The 15,625-nt window shown below is 39.1% G+C and overlaps 1 protein-coding gene across 10 annotated transcripts in view; it reads left to right on the top strand.

Annotated features, from left to right (window-relative positions):
- The first annotated feature begins 1,852 nt into the window (after positions 1–1,852).
- LRRFIP2 (LRR binding FLII interacting protein 2) overlaps positions 1,853–15,625 on the top strand; it is a 108,669-nt gene continuing 94,896 nt past the window's right edge. For 2 of the 10 annotated variants that reach the window (XM_058554939.1, XM_058554912.1), the window contains exons 1-2: positions 1,865–2,104; positions 3,535–3,606. The gene's annotated coding sequence lies outside the window, so the exon portion shown is untranslated. Of the gene's footprint in view, positions 2,105–3,534; positions 3,607–15,625 lie in introns of all 10 variants that reach the window. The other 8 variants (XM_058554969.1, XM_058554921.1, XM_058554930.1 and 5 more) reach the window with 8 other exon arrangements.

The following is a 15,625-nucleotide window of genomic DNA, read 5'->3' as shown; positions in this document are numbered from 1 at the left end:
TAAAGCAACATGGCATAAAGTAAAGGTGAATTGAAACCAGAAAGACCTGAGTTCAAATTCTAGCTCTTTCAGCTACTAGTTTTGTTACCTTATGCAAGTCACAATCTCTCTGAATCTCAATGTCTTTGTTACTAAATTGGGTATAATAATCCCCATATCTCAAAGTGGTCCTAGTACTGAAAGGGATAATATATTTAAGTGCCTACTACAATGCTGTACAGATAGTAGGTACTCAATAAGTGTGAGCTCCCTCCCAGTTTTTCCAGAAGACACAGCAAAATACTTCTTTCTCTGTTAGTTTGATATGAGCTAAAACAAGTGGTTAAGGAGTAAAACAAAAAGGGCAATAGAATATATCCTAAAATTATCCAATCTTTCTATTAATTATGAAGTTATATAAACTAATATTTAATAACATTATTGGGTTTATTGGTATTTTTCAGGTAATGCATTATTACCTGAATAGGTCCTCTCACAAATCGGCTTTTTGTCTTTAACTGATTTAGCAAAATATGTCATTAATCCTTTTATTTAGATCATAACATGGTATGATCTTTTGGGAGGATTAAGCTCCTCTTGATTCCAGGTAAAAATCATGGTTTTAAGGTTTACTCCTGGGTCTGAGACAACTAGTGACATGGAAAGAGAAACAGTGAAAGGTTAAAGAATTTATCTTTCAAGGCTGATGGTATGAGAATTCTCCCTACGATGACACATCTGTTGATGTCTCACTGTATAGAGACCAAAGTTCCCCAATCCAAGCCTTGAACCTCCCCTATCAGTGCCATAGTCCCAGCCCCCATGAACTCTAAAGGGCGAGCAAACTTTCCGAAATGGCAGGAGTGGGCAGCACAGAAACAGCCCTTAGAACGTTTTAGAGACAGGTTCTTAACATGGAATCCATGGGCTTATTCAGGGGGTTCTGGAACCTACAGTCCCTGTATGTAAAGTTGTGTTTAAGTGTATTTCGTGCCTTTTTCTCAGAAGGCTGCTCAACTATCACTTTCCTCTAGAGGTCTTCTCTAACCATCCTATCCTGCTAGAGGTCTCGCCCACATCATCTCTCCCATCACTCTGGCGTGTTTCCTGCAGAGCCTTACCACAATCTGTCATTACCTTGTTTGTTTGCTTAAATCCGTCTACCCCACTAGAAGGTAATCTTCCCAAAGAGCAGAATCCTGGTCTTTCTCCCGTGCTTTGAACCTGGTGGGTCTCGAGAGAGACTTCTAGAATTAATGACAGGTCCGTGTTTACTAGATATTTAACGAACTGTATATTCCCCCCGCCCCATCACCCCCCGCATTCTTCTCCAGAAATTATTTTAAAATCACGCGTTTTCAATTTGGAAGTAAGACTTTTAGTCTTTCAACCACACCGCTCACTCTCTCACACTGGTTTCCTACATTCGGAACTGCCACCCCGGCCCACTTACCCAAGCCCACTAGGCCGGACAGTTTCAAGGTGACCAGGACAGGTGCAGCCTTGAACGGGCCCACACGTCAATTCACATTCCTAGCCCCGATCCTGCGGGCGGTGGGGCTGGGCAGGCACAGCGGGACGGCAGGAGCCACCTCTAGACCGCCCCGGGCCTCCGCCCCCACAGGCGGGCGCGCCCCGCCGCCCTCCCTCGGGCGCGGCCGCAGCCGCTCGCAGCTGCAGAGTAGAGCAGCGGGAGCATCTCCCCCGGGAGGTGCACAGCTCGCTGAAGGACAGCGGGTGTACTTCGCCTGCAGCGACCCAGCCCGTCCCGCAGCGCGCGCCGCCGCGGCCACGACTGCTTCCGGGTGAGCGGGTCGCCGACCCTGTGGCCCCGCCCCTCCTTCGCCGCCTCCGCCCGCCGCTCGGGCTGCGGCGCCTCCCGGGGGCCGGTTCCCGCTGTCTCAGCCGCGGCGTTGACGGGACACTGCCGTGAGTGACTGCCCGGCCGCCGGCACCGGGAGCGCCGCTTCCAGCCCGGCCCACTGGCCGGGGACCTGGAACTGAGTCCGCCCTCCGCGCCCCTCGCCTCCGCTCCTCGCTCTTCGCCCCGGCGGGCTCCTGGCGGGCGAGCCGCGCTCCGGCCCTTCCCGGCGGCCCGGCAGCCGCAGCCCGCGCCCGGAGACAGGTAAGAGCCGCTCCTCCCGCTGGCCGGGGAGAGCAGGGAGCAGGGGGCCCCTTCCCGGCCTCGGCAGCCCCGTGAGGTCCGCTCCGCCGCTGACCCCCGCTAGGGGCCGGGCTTCCCTGGGGCGGGCGGGCTCCCCGGTCGGGGTCGCCCCCTGCCTGCCGCGTTCCCCGGCACCACGCCTGGTTTCTGTCGCGCCCCCTCCATCGCCGAGGGGAAGGTGGTACTCCCACTGTAGGAGAAATTAGATTGGGCCGCTGTCCCTCTGCTCCGGGTGCTCGAGGCTCCTTCTCCTCGTCCCCAGACGCGGCTCTCCCTCGGTTCTGTCCCCGGACAAACACCCCAGGGAGCGGTGTCAGGCCAGTGGAGGGCGTAGCATTTTTATGGAATTTTTTTTATCCTCCTTGACCCGAACTGAAGCGCGGGCATAACAGGCGCTTGCTAGGAGTGTCAGGGTTAATGCTTGACTAATATGGGGTGTTATTCACACCCAGATTGTTAAGTTATATAGCTCCAGTCAGGCCTGCTTCTCTTGCCCGTGGCTATCCAGCAGGAAGCGGGAGGACCTAAGGAAACTCACCTCTTTTTCTTTTCTTAGAAGGAAAAAACTTTAAGTGTTTGCTCTACATTTTCCACCGTGGGAGATACAAATATCAGGCTGCTGAGACATGGCTGGGGAAATACTGTATCCTAAACTTGAACTGTCTGTAGCTCATTTTCTTTGAGTTCCTTTGATGACTCAGCATTTCTGCCATAAACAGTAAAACTGTAGAGTAGGTTAATTGACTAAAAGATATATGTAAGGATAATAGAGTGGACATTAATTTTTTTATGTTATCACAGTGGGAAGAGAATGTGGATGTAGTAATGGAACCAGAGGGGTGAGGAGCAGCGTATGGATGAATGAGTTCTTAATCAATGTTTAAAATAACATTTTTTCAAGATAACATTTTATTTTGGGGATGAATATGGAAGGGTGCAATTGGTGGAGAATGCAAAGTGTTGCAGATAAGAGTTAGTTGGCAGGGACTCGAGGTTTGCTAGTCTTGCAGAATTAACGCTGTTTAACCAACATCATGCTCTGTTTAACAAATGTAGAGATGATGACCTAGTATTATATTCATATGGAACAAAAATTTTGAAAAGTGTGATTCATTAAGAAAGTTAGGTCACTCTCTTTGTGAATCATTGATATGAATCTGAAAATTGGAAGAGAGGAAGACTAGAAGTTTGTTACTGCCTGTTTAATTAGATGCCTTCACTCATTTTATAGGAAGTGCTGTATTACCCTTTGTTAGGTTTGTTGCTAGATATTTATTGTCATGAAGTATGATAAGGAAATAAAAATTAAACTTTTGCAGAATGTTTGGATTAAAATAGTTTGTTAGTTCCTAAGTGGATTGTTGTGATTTTGCCCATTTTTTTTTTGCCAGATGTGGGAAGATAAATGAAGGGGTCTAGAAACAAAATAAATGTCAGTGAAAAGGAAAGCTACCATCATTAAGGTAGGAAAAAGTTCACTGAAAGAATTTGCAGTGTACAAAGTAGAGTCTTGTGAGTGAAAGGCCCCACCCATTTTGTAAATCTATCCTTAAAAATGTGGAATGAGACTAACTGTATGAGTTCTTATTTAAGCTCTCTTATAGAAGAAAGTGTGAAGTTGTGATTTAATATTGGAATGAATTCATTTTAAACTAGAAATAGCTTTTTATTGCTGAAATGTAATTTGATAAGTGTTAAGCAAAATAGTTTTGAATCACAGAATTCTTGATACTATTAGCCTTGTTTTCTTTTTTTTTCCTTTTTGGAATTCAGATTATTTTACCTTGATTTTCATTTATAAAGAGCTTTAGTTAGTTATCAGTTATAAAGTAATGGTAAGTTTATCCCCTTGGTCTCGCTTACCAAATTCCTTTAAATTCTTTGACTAAATTTTGGCATCTGATTTCCTTGGATATCCATTCTTATATTCAGAGTGTTCCCTAATGTTGCTTTTGATTTTTGTCCAGCTAGTAGTGACTTCAGAGTTTCAGTTCCCAGTGAACAGCCATTCCTTTGGGAAAATCCCTTGTGGAAATTACCGTAGCTGGCAGTTTTGATGGGTAGATATGCAAGAGAACCTTTCTTAGGTCAGGATTTAAGCATCTCCATAATGAAGGAAAAAAGTGATATGGGAAATAATATTTGGCAAAGTAGATTCTTTCTCTCTCAAAACAAAAACAGAAACGTATCTTTACTAGAAATGAGAGGGAGGGAGCAGTTTCTTGCGAAGCTCTTTGTGAATTGTTTACCCTGCTCCTAGTGTGAAAAGGAACGGAATTGATGTGTATAGAAAAAAAATAATTTTCCCTGCAGTGCTGGAAATGTTGATGAGGATCATTGAAGAGGAGATAAAATTCTCCTTTCCTCACCATAGGAGCATTTTCCATTGCACCTACAAAATAGAGGCCATTTCATAGCCTTTTCCTTTTAGGTAGTTGCTTTCTCTCTGGATAGTCTGAGTGGAGAGATGGTCTTTTAACCAGGAAAACATACTACCTTATCCAGTTTGGAAATAAAGAATGGACTTTATGACCATCATTCAAAACTCAACTTTTAGACTTCAGAAGGAAGAAACTGAGCAAAATTTACACTGTGACTAAAATAACTTTGCCGCCTTCTCCATTCTTCCCTTTGAGATAATAGATAGGACACCTTTGGAAATGATTTTTTTTTTTTGTGTTGCCATTGTACTTTCACTTTTAAAACTTTTTGGCCTGCAATAAATTAGGTCAGACTTAAAAGGAATCAAATATTGGGCTAAAAACTGGGTTTATTGTATGTTATACTTTTTCATTTGTTCCAGTAGTTCTTTATTTTGGTGGGAAACAGAGAATTCCATTTCTTGGAGAAACTCTGAGATTTGCTGCTATGTATGCTTTTCTTTTGATCTAGTCGTAAGGAAAGTTGTAGGGAAAGAAAATGGTTAAGAAGAGGGAGGAAATGGCATATATAAAGGAGAATTCTCACTTCATGGGTTCAGTGGATGTTTGTGGGACTTCTAAAAAATGGTAAAACATTTAAAAAGAAAATGTTATATGGTGAAAAGGAAGTCTCCCCTATAAACTGCCTTTTCTCATTCCTTCATCCCCTAAACCAAGCATCTACTGTTAATAATTTCCTGTGTATCCCTCTCCAACTTTTCTATTACATATGTAATCACATATGTTTAGGAGAAATGTCATGTACCTTTTGTTCTTACCCTTGATATACTTGAGAGATCTGTCTATATTAGCACATACGGCCATCCAATTTTTTAAAAAGACTGGATGTCCTGCCTAGTGTAGATGAACCATAATTTATTTTACCATTCCCTATTAACAGACATTTAGGTTGTTTTTAGCTTTCTACAAGCACTGCTATAATGGACACCTCATATGTAAGTTTTTACACTAGTCCATAGTATGTATATGGGATATGTTTCTAAAAGTGTGACTGCAAGATTGGCACTTAAGTTGTGAAAATTTATTTTAATCCTATATTGGGCTTTATTTTATAATAGAAGTTAACTTCTGTCTCAACTTTGTAGAAGGAGAAAGGAGCTCTTAATTATTTTGTATTCTTTATCCTCCTCTCTATTTAAAAAAAAAATAATGCAAATGTATTTTATAAGGCAATTTTAAGCATTTGAGAGTGACAGGTGGTTACTTTTATTTGTACTGGTATGGGTAAAAATACTGTAGCTTGAAGACTCGTGCTGTTACAGACAAACCACTTCATTTATATTTAGTAAGTTAAATGAATACCTTTTGTAGTAGGTTGATTATTTTAGGATTTTATGACCAATATCAATTAAAAACATTGTATATAGTTTAACTTTTTGCTCTGGTGAAGTCTGTTACTATATTATTAGTCACAAGGGAACTAAATAGCCCACCTTCTCCCTTCTTCCTTTATCTTCCACATCCTAGTCTATTCATAATAAGATAAACTTCTGTGCCGTTTGAGATCCAAAAATCCTTTTGCAAACCACAGTGCTATTGGTGGATTAATTTTCCGAGGCAGGATGTACGTACAGATTCAATCTTTATTCTGCAAGGTGTTTGTGAGTAGAAGAAGGGAGGTTCAAATTTTTAATTTTGATATTATAAAGCTCACTCATGACCAGGAGGAGGTTCAGGGAATTTTTGTCTTTTTAAAATGAGTGAGACTAGAGAAAAGAAAAAGTGCTGAGGGGTAACATATGATGATGAAGTTGGAACTTGTGAGTGGCAGTTTCCCTGGCTGGTGCCCAGTGTCTATTTTGAGACCTTGTCAAAGCTCGCCTGACAGAACCTACCACATAACTGTAATCTGTCCTGGCCCCGCTGCAAGTCAGGAAGGCCTGCGGTTTAGGAAAAGTGGCAACCACAGAAGAGGGAGCTTATAAGGGACATTTGCCTTCAGAAGATTAAGGCTAAGTTTTGGGGTGAAAATCTGCTTAGCATGCATATCCTAGGATCCAGTTTTTGGTTTTCCTTTTTTAAGGAAAAGGTGTGATTAAGGAAAACTAACAAGGAAAGTATTTTAGAAAAATGTGCACAAGGAGAAGCACAGGATTGTGCCAGTATTGATCTTATGTTCTGGTTCTGAGAGTGTTTGCCGAGGCTCAGTCAAATGTTTTACAACAGGGGAAAATTATTACTTTTACCTGCATAAGGAGGCCATGCCCTGGTTGATATAGTCCAATTCAGAGACCTTCACGCTTATCACTAGGATCAAAAGGACACTGAGAATTATAGACTGTTTTACAGGATTATTTTGAGTTCATACAGAGAAATTAGCTTCTTCCCGTATTCTCATTCTCTTCTTCTCATACAACTGTATAGTATCATGTACAGTATCATGAAGTTATCTCTTTAAACTCTTGGTTATTACCAGATGCTGTCTCCCAGCGTAGCTGCCTCTCTGTGCTACTTGCTTTCTCATGTAAACCTTGGTGTTTTCTATATTTAGTGAATGAAGTGCTTGAGTTTAAAGGTCTTTAACTGATCTCACTTCTTTTGTTTTTGGTGAGGAAGATTGGCCCTAAGCTAACATCCGTTACGAGTTTCCTTCTATTTGCTGAGGAAGATTAGCCCTGAGCTAACATCTGTGCCCATCTTCCTCTGTTTTGTATATGGGATGCTGCCACAGCATGGCTTGATGAGCAGTGCATAGGTCTGTGCCCGGGATCCGAACCTGCAAACCCCGGGACACCGAAGTGAAGCGTGCAGACATAACCACTACACCAGCAGGCTGGCCCCATGATCTCACTTCTTGGGCTAGAAAGCTGTTAAAGAGCTTATTGCTCCACCTCTTTGACCAAGGTACATGTCACCATGTTTAACTGCAGCCTTGTATTATAGTCGAGGTTGCTTGAAGAATTTGGCATACGGATTTAATGTAGAGATGCAAAGCCTGCAGATGATTTCCTTCCTTTTACTTTAGGTTAGTTTGGCACTCCAGGAAATTTAGTTTTTTCTTGTCCTCAGAAATTTGGATTCTTAGCATTTGATGAAGATGATGTATTTAGTATTCAGGGTGAAGAGAAAAAATAAAACAAGTATTTTTCTTTCTTCTCTGTTCCTATTATCTGGTTTATTTCTATTATTCTATTTCTTTATGTTTTATTATATTATATAATAATACTATATATCTATTTCTATTATATTCTATTTGTTCCTACTATTGTAGTTCATCTTTTTCCATTGTTTTCACTTTGAACCCTCTATATCTTAGTTTTTCTTCATTATGAACACTAAAATTTTAACTGGTTTTGATATAACATCTTTTACTGTTTTAGGAAGCAAATCTAATTTTTAAGTTAGTTGTTCTGGTCACTTTGTTTTTCTTTTTACATCCTCCGCTTTCCAAAGTAGAAGCATTTTAATAGCTAGGAGTAATCTTTTGGCTCTCTGTTTTCTGAGTTAGATAGATTATACTGTGTGTAGAGGATTGGGATGTTACACTGTTTATTTCCCTGTTAAATGGTTTAAATCATTTATAACAACAAAAATACAATTAGTAAGCATACATGTTGTTGCTGTTGAAAAAAATGTATTCCATTTAAGTGACCCAAGGATTATAGGACTAAAAATAGAAAAAACATTCAGTTTTAGATGTGATGTTTTTTTCCATCATGGATATCACTATGTCTAAATAGACAGTCAAGAAAATGAGATGGTCCTCTTGTCTTACCAAACTCACCCATTGCTATCCATCCGAAGTTCTTTTGTTTATTGTAGTAGAATATACATAACGTAAAATTTACCATTTTAACCATTTTTAAGTGTACGATTCAGTGGCATTAAGTACATTCACATTGTTGTGCAACCATCACCACCATCCATTTCCAGAACTTTTTCATCCTCCCAAACTGAAACTCTGTGCCCATTAAACAATAACTCCTCATTCCCCAAAACTCTTGGTAACCACTGTTCTACTTTCTGTCTCTATGAATTTGACTACTCTAGGTACCTCATGTAAGTAGAATCATATAGTATTTCTCTTTTGTGTCTGGCTTATTTCACTTAACATAATGTCCTCAGAGTTCATCCATGTTGTAGCATGTATGAGAATTTCACTCCTTTTTAAGGCTGAATAATATTGCATTGTATGTATATGACACGTTTTGTGTATCCACTCATCTGTTGATGGACATATGAGTTGCTTCCACCTTTTGACTATTGTGAATAATGGTGCTATGAACACAAATGTATAAATATCTGTTCGAGTTCCTTTCATTTACTTTCATTTCTTTTGGGTATGTACCCATAGTGGAATTGCTGGATCATATAGTAATTCTGTGTTTAATTTTTTGAAAAATGGCATACCATTTTCCACAACAGTTGCACCATTTTGCAGTCCTACCAGCGGTGTACAAGGGTCCAGTTACTCTTTCTTTTTTTTTTTTTTAATAGCCATTCTTTCTTTTTTCTTGTTATTTTCTTTCTTTTTTTTTAAATAGCCATTCTAATGGGTGTGAATTGGTATCTCATTGTGGTTTTGATTTGCATTTCCCTAATATTTAGTGATGTTGAGCATTCTTTTCGTGTGCTTATTGGCCATTTTTGTATCTTCTTTGGAGAAATACCTATACTTCTCCTTTGGAGAAGTCCTTTGCCCATCTTTGAGTTGAGTTGGTTTTTTTCTTGTTGTTGAACTTTAGGGGTTCTCTATATAGTCTGGATATTAATCCCTTATCAGATATATGATGTATAACTATTTGCTCTCATTCCGTGGTTTGCTTTTTGCTCTGTTTATAGTGTCCTTTGATGTGCAAAAGTTTTTAATTTTGATGAAGTCACATTTATCTAACTTTGTCTTTTGTTGCCTGGGCTTTTGGTGTTATAGCCAAGAAATCATTGCCAAATCCAATTTGAGGAAGCTTTTCATGTGTGTTTTTTTCTTAGAGTTGTATAATGTTAGCTCTTAGATTTATTTCTTTGACCCACTACAAGTTAATTTTTGTGTATGGCACAAGGTAAGGGTCCAACTTTATTCTTTTGCACGTGGATATCTAGTTTTCCCAGGACCATTTGTTGAAAAGACTGTCCATTCGCTGCTGACTGGTCTTGGCACCCTTGTTGAAAATCATTTGACCATATATGCCAGGGTTAATTTCTAGACTATTATATTCTGTTGATCTGTATGTCTGTCATTACCCAGTAACACTGTTTTGGTTACTGTAGCTTTCTAATAAATTTGAAATCAGGAAGTATGATACCTCCAGCTTTGTTCTTTTTTAGGATTGTTTTGGCTATTTGGGGTCCCTTGAGATTCCGTATGAATTTTAATTTTAGAACCGGTTTTTCTATTCTGCAGAAAAATCATTGGGATTTGATAGAGAGTGCATTGAATCTGTAGATTTCTTTGGGTAGTATTAACATTTTAACGATATTAAGTTTTCTAATCCATGAACATGGGGTGCCTTTCCATTTATGTCTCCTTTAATTTTTTTCGGCAATGTTTTGTAGTTTTCAGCGTACAAATCTTTCTTGGTTATGTTTATTCCTAAGTATTTTATTCTTTTTGATGCTATTGTAAATAGAATTATTTTCTTAATTTCTTTTTTGGATTGTTCATCCTTAATGTATAGAAATGTAACTGATTTTTTATGTTGATTTTGTATCCCTACAACTTTGATGAATTCATTCATCCACAGTTTTAAAAGCTGTTGTATTGGGGCCATCCTGGTGGCGCAAGCAGTTAAGGGCACGCGCTCCGCTGTGGCGGCCTGGGGTTCGCCGGTTCAGATCGCGGGCACGCACTGACGCACTGCTTGTCAGGCCATGCTGTGGCAGCATCCCATATAAAGTGGAGGAGGATGGGTGTGGATGTTAGCCCAGGGCCAGTCTTCCAGCAAAAAGAGAAGGATTGGCAGATGTTAGCTCAGGGCCAGTCTTCCTCACACACACACATACACAAAAGCTGTTGTATTCATTTCTATGTTGTGTAACAAATTACACAAATTTAGCAGCTTAAAATTCAAACACACATTTATTATCCTACAGTTTCTTTGGGGGTTAGAAGTCTGAGCATGGCTGAGCTGGGTCCTCTGCTTAGGGCCTAATGAGGCTGCAGTTAAGGTGATGGCTGGGCTGAATTCTCACCTGGAGACTTACCTAGGGAAAATCTGTTTCTAAGCTCGCTTTGGTTTTTGGCAGAATTAAATTTCCTTGTGCTTTTAGGACTGAGGCTTCTTGCTTACTAGAGGTTACCTGGTTATCCTCAAGCTTACGAGAGATTTCTTGGCTGTCCTTAGGCTCCTAAAGGCTGCTCTCTGCTCTTAGCAGCAACCTGAAGTTCTTGGCCCTGTGGTGTTTCCCAGTATGGCTGCTTCGTCAAGCCATCGAGGAGAGTCTAGAGCAGGTTGACTAGCTAAACAGTCTTATATAATGTAACATAATCATGGGACTGACATCTCATAACTTTTGTTATATTCTGTTGGTTAGAAACAAGTCACAAGTCCTGTCCACATTCTTGGGGAGGTGTTTATACAAAGGTGTGAACAGCAGAAGGGGATTCGTGGTGGGGGGCCACCTTAGAGTCTGTCTGCCATAGCTGGATACAAAATAGCACATATTTTATAAACCTATTTTTGTTTAAAAAACGTATATGTACAGTTAAAATAAGAGTATCTTCAAAAGGCTGGAAATTACTGATGGTTTTTATTGTTATTTTGTATTTCTTCATTGTTTCCTCCCACATCCCCTCCCTGCATCATTCCAATTTTGCAATTTTCAATCAGTAGTTGGTGTTTTCATTATAACTGAATAAATATTATTTACTACTTGGCCAAGAATTGTATCATGATTGTTTCCTTTCTTAACTTTCAGTTTTTCCAGTGGATTGAGTTGCTTTTTTTTCTTTGCTTAGTTTTCTATTCACCGTATTTTCCCCAAATGCGCCAACAGATTTTTCAGGTGTCTATCCTCCTGTATAATTTATTTTGAGCAAAATAATTAGTTTGTGAAATATAGAGAAATATAAAACAAAAATACAGTTTCAGGAAGAATAATAGAATGAGCACCTGTGGTTTCACTATGTAGGTCAAGAAATTAAACATTATAGTTATCCTAGAAGTTCCCCATATATATATCCTTTAATGGCACCCCTTCCCCTACAGGTAATCACAGTCCCATTTTACATGTTAATCACTCTCTTGGGACCATTCCCTGTCCAACCTTGCAACCCCATCCTACCCCCTAAATATGTATTCCTAATCAATATGTGGTTTGCTTTTGAAAAACTGAATAGCTCTACCACCTTTTTGTGTCTGTTAGTCAGGGTAGGCTAACCTACTTTAACAAACAACCCCCAAGTCAGTGGTTTAACACAATCAAAGTTCATTTCTCACTCACATCTCTGTCTACTGTGAGTTGGAAAGCACTGGCAAAGGAGTAGATGGTTCCACAGAGTCATCCAGGGACTCAGGCTCCTTTCATCTAGTGACTCTGCTGTTCCCTGAGGTCTCAGAGACTTTCACCGAATTCTCTGCATCTGGGTGATCTACGAGGGCGAAGAGAAGGAGTGTGGTAGATTACATGGAAAGTTTGATGGGCCAGGCCTGGACGTGGCATACATCACTTTTGCCCACATTCCATTGGCTAGAACTCAGTCAAATGGCTGCACATAACTGCAAGGAAGGTTGTGAAATGTAGCATAGCTGTGGACAGAAAAGGGAAATGACTTGGTGAACAATAAGCCAGTCTCTGCCATAGTATGTATCCCTAAGCAGTATATTGTTTGGTTTTGAAAAACTGAATAGCAAGTAGAAACTTAGCTATGAAAGGAAAGGTCCATGTTGCCACTATTAAATGAAGGCTCCCAGGAGAAAATAAGCTGAACAGTCTTCTTTGAGCCCTTTGTGGTAAGTCCTTGGGAAAGCTGGTTAGTAAGTCCTGGGAAACCATAAGACTCATCACAGTCAGGGTGTCTGGCAGAGCTGAAGTCTTTACAAGGTACTAAATATCTAGAAGAAATATGGTTGGGGAGTACACTGCCCTTTCTAAGCTCATGCCCTAGTTCTCAGCAATAGGTAAAAGCAAAATACTTCTGTGGTTTGAAATAAGTCCTTAGCCAGTCTAGGCAACAGGGGAAGGGACAGCAGGAACTTCATCAGCGTGGGGTCAGATCAAAACCTGGACCAGGCTCACCTCATATTAAAAAGAACTCTCAAAGGCTGTGGGGATTTTGGTGATGACAGCCCTCCATTGTGTCTCTTTGCTTCGATCTGTAGCTTTCTTTCTGAGATATAAATATCTGCTGGGGATTGATCCCCTTTGCCCTTCTGTATTGGATTTATTTCCTGTATGCTAAGTTTCCTCTCGATTTTCTTTTATTTGATGCAGTGTATCTTCTATTAGCTTATTGACAAAGGGTGTAAAGAGGTAAATTTTTGAGACCTCTCATGTCTGAAAATGTCTTTAATAGTGAAGTATGAGAATAGAATGGTTTGACTGGGCATAGGCTGCTTATAGGTTTTAATTTTCCTTGAGGAATTTGAAGGCATCATTCTGTTGTCTTCTTGTCCCCAGTGTTTGAAATTCACTATGATAATTCACTATCAGATACCTTGCTGTGCACTCAGAATTTATGTTGCACGTTCTGTACTTCCTTTGAATCTGGCAACTCATGTCCTTAACTACTGGGAAGTTATTAATGATTTCTTTCTCTCTGTTTCTGTATGTCGTGGGGGTAAGGGGTGGTGGGGGAGCAGGTATGGGAGTGGAGAGGGTCAGTTTTTCTTTATTTTTATAAAAAGGAGCCACCAAATGTTGGTATTAGGTCTTTTTTGAGCATAAGTAATGTATCTAAAGTGGAACTCTTTGCATGTGTGTTTAGATTGGAGTGGCACTTGGATTAGCTACTCACAGCTGTGCTGTCAGCTCTCTTCTCTAATCATTCCCTCATGAACATTGTACTCATATTGCATTATATCTTGTTGACTTCTTCCTTTTATGGGCTTAGTTGGTATCTTGCCTACCATTTCAGGGCAATACTTTGCCCTTTCTATTTAGGACAGGTTTAAGCTATACAAACCTGACCAACATGGCTTAAGAGGGGGAAAATGTTGGCATCTTCCTTTCTGCTATGAAAAGAACCTTATGTCACTGCTATTTTTTCCCCACAATGAGTGAGCTACATGGATGGAAGGAATCATAGCAGTCTTCAGGGAAACCTGAAAATTTAAGAGAATCTTGCTCTGATAATAAAAACCTGTAGACTTGAAAATTAATGGTTTTTCCAGGACTTTAGAGGACATTAATGGTTACTACTTTGTTCTAGTTTTGACCTGTTGATTTGAGTCAGATTTTTAATTTTGTAACATTTTTAAGGTTAATTCAGTGGTACTCATTCTGTTTAAAATTAGCAATGTGGTTTTCATTTACTTAGAATTCCATTATGTCTATAAGAGTGATGGTTAATGTGAAATCTGTTAGAAAATTATGGTTTTACCAGAGATGACCAACATAAATTTTTACAGTCCTACTTTGCAGTTGCTCTGACAGACTAAATGAATCTTTCTCCCTTATCAGCTTATATTAATATAGTTTCAAAAGTTGGTTATTCTTGTAAGTTTATATTTTCATACTATGAAATAGCCCCATAATTGTTACTTTTAGCTTAAGTCATTTTATTGATAAGGTGATTATCAACGTATATAAAGCTGAAGAAAAAGGAGAATTTTTTTTTTTACATATTGCCTTTATGGTTCATCGTTCATATGTACAAAGTTTTACATATTTGCAATCATACTTTACATGCCATTTGGTCATCTTTTTGTACCTTATAGGCATGGTATCAAACTGGTCTCTGTCTTTGCTTGCTTCCCGTGAGTTTTTTAATGCCATAATTTATTACATCATGTTGACTGGCCTTGACTTAAAGCTGTTGTTGTCAATTTGGGTCATTTTCAGTTTTGTATTTTGTTTTATTATAGATTAAAAAAAAATTAAAATGATCATCTTTATTCATGTAATTTTTTCTTTTGTTGCATTATGTTCCAAGTTTTATTTTTGTTGCTATTAGAATATAGTTAACATGAGTATTGTCAATAGAGTTCATCTCTAATCAGGAGAGCCTAAGGTTGAAGGGTAATTTAGGTTCTTTTTTCCTTTGGGACTTAGTTCTGGTCCATTCTATTTTATTGTTAGTAACCGAGGTTAGTTACATGCTTCTCTTATGTTAGTTTTTATTTTCATTTCTTTTGGCAGAGGCAGTATTTCAGCAATAATTCCGTATACCTCAGAAAGAAAACACACACTTGTGCAGTTCAGTAAGAGGACTTCCAGTTCTTTTTAATGTTGCTACATATCTAGTTAATTGGAAATAGTGAAAAATGCCTTTCTATTAAGAATGTAGTCTGGTATTGGATTATGTTTATGTTTGAAAATGTACAGTCCTCCACCCACCTACCCACCCATCCGTGGCTCAACTAAGATTAACTTTAGCCAGGGGATTTACTTCTGGGTTTTAATTTACTATCTTCTCTTTTGCTATTGTGATTTCAGATCTTTTGGTTTTTTGGTGTCAGAGATACCATATATTTGTGAAACATTTTACAGTTTGTAGAGACTTTTGTATCCATTTGATCTTTAATGTGACCTCAGTGATGTAGGAATAAATTTAATAAAAGAAGTGTAAGACTCGTTCATTGAAAATCCCAAAACATTGTGGAATGAAATTAAAGAAGATCTAAATAAATGGAAAGACGTCCCATGTTCATGAATTGGAATCTTAATATTGTTGAGATGGCAGTACTCCCCAAATTTATCTATAAATTCAGTGTAATCCCTATCAAAATCCCAGCTTTTTTTTTTGCAGAAATTGACACACTGATCCTAAAATTTGTATGGAAATGTAGGGGACTCACGATAGCCAATACAATCTTAAAGAAGAAGAATAAAATTGAAGGACTCATTCTTTCCTATTTTAAAACTTAAGACAAAGCTACACTGTAATCAAGACAGTGTGATACTGGCATAAGGATATACGTATAGATCAATGGATTAGAATTGA

Source organism: Diceros bicornis, chromosome 2 (assembly GCF_020826845.1).
Source record: "Diceros bicornis minor isolate mBicDic1 chromosome 2, mDicBic1.mat.cur, whole genome shotgun sequence".
NCBI classification, from domain to species: Eukaryota; Metazoa; Chordata; class Mammalia; order Perissodactyla; family Rhinocerotidae; genus Diceros; species Diceros bicornis.
Note: the sequence above shows the minus strand (reverse complement) of the source record. Positions and strands in the feature narration are given on the sequence as shown.